The sequence below is a fragment of the Crocodylus porosus genome, unplaced genomic scaffold (assembly GCF_001723895.1).
Source record: "Crocodylus porosus isolate Cpor-Errol unplaced genomic scaffold, CroPor_comp1, whole genome shotgun sequence".
Lineage (NCBI taxonomy): Eukaryota > Metazoa > Chordata > Crocodylia > Crocodylidae > Crocodylus > Crocodylus porosus.
This window is the reverse complement of record NW_017728931.1, coordinates 7379203-7389235: the sequence shown is the minus strand read 5'-3', so window position 1 is coordinate 7389235 and position 10033 is coordinate 7379203. Positions and strand designations below refer to the sequence as shown.

Genomic DNA, 10033 nt, shown 5'->3' with positions numbered 1-10033 from the left:
GCTTAAATTATTTTCAGTTATCATTCATACTCTGATCAAAACTGGTTTTGCTTCTGATTGTTTTAAACTTAGGGAAAGTTGCCCTTTTAAAGCAACAAGTCTATATACCGTCAGTTAGGACTGTATTTAGTTTGCATGCCATATATATATATATATATATATAATTAGGTCACAATTACTTGCACCTAGGCAACCACCGATATTTAGTTCAGTAATTAATTCATCTTTACCCCTGGAAAGACATCTTTACCCCTGGAAAGACATCTAATATAGAGTAATCCTGAACTGGCTTTAACTATGTGTTAGAAAACTGGTGTCTATACTTAGACACTTCAGAGTTTTGATAGGACAAGCATGAGACCTCCAGCTTTTGTACCTCAGATTGAAATCACACAGGAATCATCTTAGGTAAAGTGGAATACATCAATTTACCAGTCCCGTCATATGAATCTTCCCATCAGTGTAGTGATCTAATTGTATCAAATATCTTCTCAGAAATAAGCATTCCTAATTCCTGTCATTTATTAGGATTTCAAAGTTGGTATGTATGGCATTGAAGAGTTTATTGTCTTATGTCACTTGATATTTTATGTAACCCTTCTGTCAGACACTGTACTTTCATTTTAGGGGTTTTACACAAAATTTCCATTTTAGCTCAAGCCCCAACCCAGAAACCTCAATGAAATACTACCTGGGGGTTCTAGTGTGAACAAACTTTCCCACACACAAGTAATGTTACACTATAACAGGATTTATTAAAGGCAAAAAATGGAAGAAACAAACCATCTCAGGAGAAACCTGAACAGTCATTGGCCTAACTATAACAGGGAACCCCTGCCCTTGTTAGGAGGAGGGTTTGAGTGGGTAAAGGGCAAGGGATTAAGCAGCTAATGAGACAATTAGCTGCACCTGGCACTGGGAAAACAGAAACAAAAGGACCAATCAGGTGGCTGGACTGAGAAGTATAAATCCAATCCCTGTGCTGAAGAGGGGCAGTCTGGCCCTGCAGGCTGTAGGGTTAGGAGCTCCTGCAATAGTATTAACCCAGGGTTGGGAAGATTTTGCTTTGCAGTTTTGAAGCTGGTGTTTTTATTTTGGTTAGATCCACTGGAGGACCACATTGCACCTAGGGGCAGAAGAGGCCACGAATGGGGTACTTCAGTGTGCTCCCCTCACAGTAAGCACCAAGGATCTCAGTCCTAAGGCAAAGGGGCAGAGGGTATTGACGTGCAGGTAGACTCCCAGAAAAGGAAGGGATTGTCATCAGGGCAAGGCCAAACCCTGGAGACTGAGGTATTGAACACTAGGCCAGGCAAAAGTTGTAGCCAGAGAGGAAAAGGGGCCAAGGTAACAGCTGAGACTGGACAAGTACTTCAGAAACCTACAGGTGTATCCCCTTAAAGGGGAAGTACTGAGCAAAGGCAAAAAGGTCCCAGGTGTGGCTGGTTAGGGTGGACAGCAGCCTATCCTGTGAGGTAACTGCTGCCCCTCAAGGACACCTCCTTATCAACAAGAAGGAACCTCAAAGGCATGTTAGATGAGTAACTGGAGGTAAGGGGGAAATAAGAGGGACCTGGCAAGCTGGATGGACTCCTAGGGGTATTATATCACCCCACCCAACAGTTAATAGTTTATCACAGTCAATACAGTGAGAATTCTTTCCTCCTTCCATGCAAGGTATGTTTGGTAGCTAGTGGGACCAGTGTAGCTATTAGCTCCAAGCTTCTCTTTGCCTCACCACCATTGTGGGATGTTGATCTGCTGCTGCTGCACTACCTCTAGCTGTCAGTCAGGGGATACAGCTCTGCTACTTGTCACTGCTGCTGTGGGACACTGCTCTACTGCTTCCAATCACTGATGCAACCCAGCTCTTAGGCTGGAGCAGTCTCAAGGATTTCAGCTCTTAGAATCTAGTGGGTATAGACCTCAAATTGACCCTCTATAAGCCACTATTGGATGTACTCAAAGTATTTTGACTCTTCAAGAACAAGTGGGTAACAGGTCTCAACCTCAGCCCACTGTAGAGAATTGTGTATCATGAGTACTCTTCCATTTGATGCTTGATAAAAGAATGCAGTTCTCTTAGGTGGAATTTCCCTAATTCTTTGTCATGTCTAATCAGAGGGTACCTCAACCTCAGACCTCCATACAGGTCATAGTGAGTTCTGGCCTCTTAGTGACCTTTGTCCAGTTTTCTCTTAAACCATTTATACCTTTCTAAACTTTACAGTTTTGGAAGGGAAGCTCAAGACACAAAACCTGACTTATCTGGCCCCTTATATTGAGACAGTTAAAGTATAGTTAAAACAAGTGAATACAATTAAACCAAGCACAAAGAGTTCCCATTTCAATCATGCATATCAATATGGATATGCAAATAAGAGGCCCAATTCCCAAATATTTCAACATGCATAAGAATAGAGATATGCAGATAAGTATCACAATGAGGTTGTCACACAGAACTCAGAAATACTTAATAGCGTTACATTTACATCATATATAGGATGGAACCCAGAGTGTAACTTAGCAATCTGTGTATTTGTACTATGTTTGACTGACTCCCCCTTAGTGGTCCAGTATAGCCTTTCTCTAGAATATTGGCTCTTCTACTAGGATGGAGGCTGTGTATCCATATTTCTTTGGATCCTGCTAATACGTGGCTCACTTATGTATCAAACAGTTCATTATTCAGTATCTTCTCTCATTTGCTTTCTGTTGCTCCTGAGACTGAAAGACTCTCCAAGCCCTCAGTGCTGCATTCTGGGTATTCTCAAGTCTTTTCTGTATGTGAATTATCACCTGCAGCTGTATCACTCAGTTGTGATGTTACCGATCTTGATCTACATCTTCAGGATCTTTTGTAGTTCAACACTTAAGTTATCTCTGGTTTTGGAAGATGACCCATCTGTCTTTTGTCCTTTAGGTCTTTGAAAACCGCAGCATTAAATATCTTGAAATGACTATCAGAGACCATAATAATCATCTACATGGGTATAAACACCAAGGAGAAAAGGGAGTTGTTTAGATTTCATTGATTTGAAGTCCCAAAGTGGTGATTATATCATCCAGTCTGACCTTCAGTTTATCCATCCTATTCAATTGCAACGAAGCACCCTTGTGGATGCAATGACTTGAGCTTAGACCAAGACATTTCAGTCCTCAGGAAGCTGAACTGTTGTGTGGAACAGGAAGAAGACAGGAGAAATTGAGATGATACCAAGGCACCTGAAATGGCATCTCAGCTTTTGATTAGATTCATAGAAAATGAGAGTTGGAAAGGACCTCAGGAGGTCATCTGGTCATCATTCTCAAAGCAGGATCATCCCCAACTATATCATTCATAGTTTCATAATTTCTAGGGTTGGAAGGGACCTGAGCAGATCATTGAGTCCGACCCCCTGCCATGGCAGGAAAGAGTACTGGGGTCAAATGACCCCAGCAAGGTGTACATCTAGCCTCCTCTTAAAGACCCCCAGAGTAGGAGTCAGCACCACTTCGCCTGGAAGTTGGTTCCAGACCCTAGCCGCCCTGACCATGAAGTAGCGCCTTCTGATATCTAGCCTAAATCTACCCTCTGCCTAGGCTTTCTCTAGCCAGGTCTTAAAAACCTCCAATGATGGAGATTCTGCCATCTCTCTGGGTAACCTGTTCTAGGGCTTTACCACTTTCTTTGTGAGAGATTTTTTTCCTATTATCTAACCTAAACTTCCCTTGCAGGAACATGAGACTATTGCTCCTTGTTCTGTCATCTGCCACCACTGAGAACAGTCCTCTTTGTAAGCACCCTTCACGTAGTTGAAGGATATAATTAAATTCCCTCTCAGTCTTCTCTTCTCCAGACTAAATAAGCCCACTTCCCTCAGCTTCTCTTTAGTTATGTCATATTCCCCATCCTGTCTAACCATTTTTGTTGCCCTCTGCTGAACTCTCCAATGTATCCACATGCTTTCTTTAGTGGGGGGCCCAAAACTGGACACAGTACTCCAGATATGGCCTCACCAATACCAAATAGAGAAGAATAATCACTTTCCCCGATCTGTTGACAATGTTTCTTCTAATGCACTCCAGTATGTTGTTAGCCTTCTTCTCAACAAGGGCACACTGTTGGCTCATATTCAGCTTCTTGTCCACTGTAACTCCCAGGTCCTTTTCTGCAGAACTGTTTAGCCAGTCAGCCCCCAGCCTGTATTGGTACATGGGATTGTTCCATCCTAAATGCATGACTTTACATTTCCCTTATTGAACCTCATGAGATTTCATTTGGTCCAATCCTCCAATTTGTTGAGGTCTCTCTGAATCCTAACCCTACCTGCCAGTATATCTATGACTCCTCCCACTTTGGTGTCATCTGAAAACTTGCTGAGGGTGCACTCCATTCCATCTTTGCTCCACTCCATGTTCCAGGTCATTGATGAAGATAGTGAACAAAACCCACCCCAGGATACCAGCTACCAACTAGAAATGTAGCCATTGATTGATGCCTTTTGATCCATCCAGTTTCCTGTCCTCCTTACAGTCTGCTAATGGAACCCATACTTCCATAGCCTGCTTGCAAAAATGTTGTGGGAGACCATATCAAAAGACTTGCTAAAGTCAAGGTATGTCATGTCCACTGCTCTCCACATCCACAGAACCAGTCACCTGGTCATAGGAAGTAAAATAGATATAGATATATAGACTGGATAGATCTAGGAGAGTCCAGGAGACGTCATGCATCCTGTGCTTCAGAGGAAAGAGAAAAACCTCTGAAGTCCTTGTCAATTTGACCTGGGGGGTGGAGAATTGTTTTTTGACCTCAAATCTGACCATCACTTTGATAGTTTGTATGAAAAATCAACCAGCTAGGTATCTAAGGAAAAGGATTCTCTTCATCACAGCAGCCCACACGGGTCCACTTTTCCTGTCTACAGCTGTGGGGAATCCTGGATGCTTCTAAGGAATGCAGTCCTCTTCCCATCTGGGAGCTGCTGAAAAAAGAACTACTTCCTCATTCCTGCAAGTAACTGATAAAAGCCCCAAAGTATGAAATTTGGTTTTCATTCATTCATTCATTCATATGGAATACAGCAGCCAAATGATAGAACCAACCTATGAACAGCAGCATTGAGGGATAAGGCTAGAATGGCATTTTTAGATTTGATATCTGTTGCAAAGCATTGGCAGTAACCTGGTGCAGGTCTTTCAGGCAACCATTAAAATGATAAATAGGACATTCCTCCATGATATGTGCTATAGTTTAGATTTCACCATCCTTATGGTCTTTAATAAAATTTCACTTATGTTGTAGGTAGTTTCATTAAAGCAAAGCCAGGGGGTTTAGATGTAAGATTCATGATAAAAAATCAGGCTGGTATGGGTGCTCCTGCCCAAACTGGAGCACCGTTTTCAGTTGCTGAATAAACAAGGGCCAATGCTGATGTTCTAAGAGCTTCAGCATCACTTCCCCTGTGCATTCCAGCCAGTTTGGGGATGATGTTATTACATGTGACACATTTATTCTTAGTTATTTGTAGATGATACCTATGGGTGATACTACAGTTGAGGTGGCATCCTAAATATTTGGTAGTTGGGTTCATAGTTGACCAGTTTTCCACAAAAGCTGATTCCTAGTCAGGTGTTACCCTGGTCATTAGTGAGGTGAAAAAAGGAATAAGCTGTTTTGTCAGGGTTGGGCTTCAAATACCATTTGTTAAAATTGTTTTCTAATTTTGCCAAATCATTACTGAGTGTGATTTCAATAATGCTAGAATCAGAGTTCTGTGCTAGGATGGTGATATCATCACTGTAAATAAATGTTCTTGATTTTGTATGAGGAATATAATTTGTGTACCAATTGGTTGGAATCCTGATATAAATGGAGAGCTGCCAATGTTGTTAATTTTTTGAGAACAATGCAGGCAGTTCTTTGCTCCCTAAGGCCCATGAAGGAAGGGGCTGAACAAAGGGACTTATGTTTACTGACTCCAAAGCTAGGAGCAACCATCCATCACAACTTCTTCACATGCAACCATACTCTTTCTCCTAGAGACTGCATTACAGCATACTCTTAGATAAATAGCTCATATTGTTTTGAAGAGGCTCACTACCCTGCTAAGATTTTTCAGTCCTTAATTACCTTCCCTGTGAGGAAGTTATATTTTATTTTGGGGCTGGATTAGTCTTATTTTTGCCTCCAATCACTGCAGCTATGTCAGCAAGGTTGGAAAGTCCTCTCTCCTCACTATCAGAGTTCTTTTCCATGGTTCCATGTAGACAGCAATCAATTACTTCTCCACTTTCTCTGTTATAAGCTGAATAAGTGGTTCTTGAGCATTTCACTGTAGTGTTTATTTTCCAGCTTCATGCCTAACCTCCTCTTCTGAATTCTCTTGAAGATTTCCACCACTTTCTTGAAGTGTGAGCACAAGAACAAGGCACACAACTTTAGTAGCAGCTTTACCTACAGCTCTCCATTCACATAGGGATTTTAACCAAATGTCATGCTTTGGGATTGTGCCAATCACCCGTGGGAGTTCTGTGTACAGGGGGAAAGATTACTTCCCTGATTCCACTTAAAATAATAGAAAAGTAGTGTTGGAAGGGACTTCAGAAGGTTATTTGGTCAACTCCTGATCATCCCTGACTAAAGCATCCCAGTCAAATATTTTTCTAAACTTCTCTTACAAAATTCCAGTGTTGGAGATTCCAATCCTGTTACTCTTGTTACTCTTTGATGGACTCTTTCAAATTTGTCCACATCTTTCTTGAAGTGTAAGGCCCAAAGTTGGGCACACTGCTCCAAGTGAGGCTTCACCAGTGCCAAACAGAGTACAAGGAACGCTTCTTTTGATTTGCAAGTGGTGCTCCTGTTAATATAACCCATTTTGTTACTGGATTTTTTTTCACAACAAAACCACACTGTTGACTCATATTTACTTATGGTCCACTGTAATACTCAGGTCCTTTTCTAAAATACTACAGCCTAGCCAGTCAATTCCCATGTATATGCGCATGTAATTGTTGCATCCTAAAGGCAAGACATTTGACTTGTTTTAACTGAATTTCATTTGATTGATAACAGACCATTTTCTTTGGTTATCAAGATCATTCTGAAACCTGGCTCTACTCTCCAGAGTGTCTGCAACTCCACCCAAATTGGTGTTTAGTTACCTAATGGAAATGTTGCAAGTGGTATCGAAAGCCTTGTAAACATTGTGTCACATCTATTCATAGATTCATAGATGCTAGGGTCGGAAGGGACCTCAATGGATCATCGAGACCAACCCCCGGCCAATGGCAGGAAAAAGTGCTGGGGTCATGTGACCCCAGCCAGGTGCTTGTCCAGTCTCTTCTTGAAGGCCCCCAAGGTAAGGGAGAGCACCACCCTTTGGAAGTCCATTCCAGATTCTGGCAACCCTAACAGTGAAGAAGTTCTTCCTGATATCCAACTTAAATCTATACTCTAACAGCTTATGGCTGTTGTTTCTGATTATTCCAAAGGATGCTCTGGTAAACAGAGCATCTCCTATTACCTGGTGCCTCTCCCCTGCCCCTGGTGAATTTGTATACTGCCACAAGATCCCCCCTCAGCCTTCTCCTATGGAGGCTGAAAGGTCCATGTCCCTCAGCCTTTCCTCATATGGGCTTCCCTGCAGGCTTCTACCCATGAAAGTGGCCCTCCTCTGGACCCTCTCAAGGTTGTCCACATCCTTCTTGAATTCCAGCACCCAGAATTGGATGCAGTACTCTAGGTGCAGCCTGACCAGTGCCGCATAGATGGGGAGCATCACCTCCCTGGACCTGTTAGTGAGGCATCTAGTAATGCATGACAATGCACGGTTAGCTCTGCTAATTACTTCATCACTATTGTTCTTCCTCCGTCCATAGAATCCATCATGCTGTCATAGGAAGAAACCAGGTTTCTTAGGTATGACTTGCTCTTGATTAATTCATTCTGGCTCCTTCTGATCACCTTGATCTGATCACTTCTGATCATGTGCTCCAGGACTCGGGGGCAGGGCACTTTAATTAGAGCAGTTCTGAGAGCCACTCTATTTTAAATAGAGTGCTTGGAGCATCCTATGTATCAGCATCCCCACACTTAAAAATGGTGGTGGACATGCCTTAACTAAAGCTTGTTGAATGAGCACGATGTGCTGTAATTACAGTGCATTGGAGCAGCCAATGTATTGGCTCCCCTTGTTCTCCAGGTGCTTAGAAATAGATTCCCTGATGACCTCTTCCATGACCTTTCCTGATATCAACTGAGTCACCTATAAATCTCTGAATCTTCCTTTTTCCCTTTCTTAAAGCTGGGCACTATATTTACCATTTTTCAGACATCCAGGCGCTTACCTCTGCAAGTTCGCAAAGAGGATAGCCAATGGCTCTGAAATTACCTTAGCTAATTCCTTCAGCACTCATCTCATCTGGCTCTGCTGACTTAAAAACATCTAACTTCTCTAAGTAATCTCTAACTTGTTCTTCCACTACACTAGGCTGTTATCTCCTTCCCTACCTTTGTTGCAAACTACATTGGTCTTTCAGTAGCTGACTTTATTTGTCTTCATTTACTGTCTGTATTAAGATACATCCGGGAGTGTATTGACCGTATTAGCCACAGAATTGCACTGAGAGCCCCTGCTGAAGTGACTATCTATCAGAACTCCTAAATTCTTCTCTGAGTCATTGCTGTCTAATACAAAGACTCTCATCCTAAGAGTTTAACCTGCATTTACATTTTCAAGGTGTTTTATCTTGCAATTGGCTGTATCAGAATGTGCTTTATTGGAGTTTCGCTGTTCAACCAGGTGCTTCAGATATTCTGTAACAGTAACCAATTTGCGTCATTTCATAATCATAAGCAGTGGAGGAGTAGGAGCTTTTTAGAGGCCATCTTGCCCACTCACCTGCAGTAAAGGTAAGTTCCATTCCTGGGAGAGACTTGTTTAATTGTCTACTAAATAGACTTTAATGATGGAGGTTCCATAGCCTCTGTAAATAACCTGTTCCAGTGCTTAACTCCCTTATATTTAGAAAATGTATTCTGAATGTCTTGCCTAACTCTCTCTTTTTTCAATTTAAGACCATTACTACTTGTCCTAATCCTGGTGGCTATGGAGTACAGATTAAAATCCTCTTCTTTATAGTAACCTTTTACTTATTTGACGACTGTTATCATGTCTTCTCTTGACTGGATAAACCCAGTTCATGAAGTTTTCATAAATTATATTTTCTAGGTTTCTGATAATTTTTGTTACTTTCCTCTGGAATTTCTCAGATTGGTCCGTATCCTCCATGAAATATCATGCCCAATACCACGCACAGCATGCCAGCTGAAATCTGTTCACTTGCTATCCCAGCATCCTATATGACATCTACATAAATTATATATTAGCCTCTAGTTCTTTGTTGAAAGAATATTCCATTAATTCTGTTCCATTATTTGGCTCTGAAAACCTGCCAAATTACTGGGATTATAGTTCTATGCCCTGCCCCACCTTTTACCTTTAAGCTTGCAGTCCTCTCATCCTTTGAAATCTTCATTTTCCAAGACATAATAAACATCAGCATTAGTGGTTCACAGTGCTCTGCAGCTGTTTCAGTTCCTACTTTTGGGTATAGGTTGTTATTGATTAGAAAATGTTTAATATAGTTTCATAGTTCCTAGGGTCAGAAGGTTCCTAGGGTCAAGTCCGACCCCCTGCCATGGCAGGAAAGAGTACTGGGGTCAAATGACCCCAGCATGGTGTACATCTAGCCTTCTCTTAAAAACCCCCAGGGTAGGAGCTAGAACAACTTTGCTTGGAAGTTGGTTCCAGATCCTAGCCACCCTGACCATGAAGTAGCGCCCGCCTCCTGATATCTAGCCTAAATATACCCTCTGCCAGCTTGTGACCGTTATTCCTGGTCACTCCTGGTAGTGCACGGGGGAACAGGGACTTCCCCAATGCCTGCTGGTCCCCTCTGATTAGTTTGTAACAGGCCACTAGATCCCTCCTCAGCCTTCTCCCAGCACTGGACGCAGTACTCCAGCTGCGGCCTAACCAGTGCC

General features: G+C 42.2%; 1 protein-coding gene across 1 annotated transcript in view; it reads left to right on the top strand.

The window, feature by feature from the left end:
• Window positions 1-4446: 4446 nt before the first annotated feature.
• The window catches only part of CASR (calcium sensing receptor), a 125290-nt gene continuing 119703 nt past the window's right edge, over window positions 4447-10033 (top strand). The window contains exons 1-2 of the mRNA XM_019544129.1: window positions 4447-4598; window positions 8790-8899. The gene's annotated coding sequence lies outside the window, so the exon portion shown is untranslated. The remainder of the gene's footprint in view (window positions 4599-8789; window positions 8900-10033) is intronic.